This window comes from Phyllopteryx taeniolatus, unplaced genomic scaffold (assembly GCF_024500385.1).
Source record: "Phyllopteryx taeniolatus isolate TA_2022b unplaced genomic scaffold, UOR_Ptae_1.2 contig_1125, whole genome shotgun sequence".
Lineage (NCBI taxonomy): Eukaryota > Metazoa > Chordata > Actinopteri > Syngnathiformes > Syngnathidae > Phyllopteryx > Phyllopteryx taeniolatus.
The window spans coordinates 1-624 of record NW_026902901.1 but is presented as its reverse complement, the minus strand read 5'-3'; the positions used below and the strand labels follow the sequence as shown (position 1 = coordinate 624).

The 624-nt window shown below is 41.5% G+C and overlaps 1 non-coding gene across 1 annotated transcript; it reads right to left on the bottom strand.

The window, feature by feature from the left end:
- Positions 1 to 230: 230 nt before the first annotated feature.
- LOC133473106 (U2 spliceosomal RNA) lies at positions 231 to 421 on the bottom strand. The gene has a single exon (XR_009786962.1). It is a non-coding gene; the product is annotated as a U2 spliceosomal RNA (small nuclear RNA).
- Positions 422 to 624: the final 203 nt, after the last annotated feature.

The following is a 624-nucleotide window of genomic DNA, read 5'->3' as shown; positions in this document are numbered from 1 at the left end:
CTAAAGCTACTGCCCCTGCAACCCGAACTCGGATACGCGGTATCCATGTTGCAAAGTCACAACCCACTTAATATAAATTGAATTTATTAACTTAATCCGACTCCTACAATACTGAAAGTCAGAATAACAGACAAACCCCAGAGTTACTTGTTTACCTTCTGTTCACTGCATTAAATATAGTTCAAGTCATTGGATTGATGGCTCAATTGATATTTATTTTGACCAAGTTGTGGGGGTGCACCGTTCCTGGAGGTACTGCAATACCAGGTCAATGAGTGGAGTGGACGGAGCAAGCCCCTATTCCATCTCCCAGCTCCAAAAATATATTTAATATATGGTCCTCGGATAGGGGACGTATCAGATATTAAACTGATAAGAACAGATACGACACTTGATCTTAGCCAAAAGGCCAAGAAGCGATGTCAACATAACGCCAGAAAAGACGACCTCATTCTCCAGCCTACAAGCCAAAGTTATGGTGCCACATATCGACATGATAATCACAGATGAGTCACATATGGACACGCCAAACAACAATTATGAAACGAATGTCGACTGTGTTGTTTTTCAACGTTTATATCGAAATAATGTTGTCAGATGCTCGTGTTCCTTGGTCACGTGGTC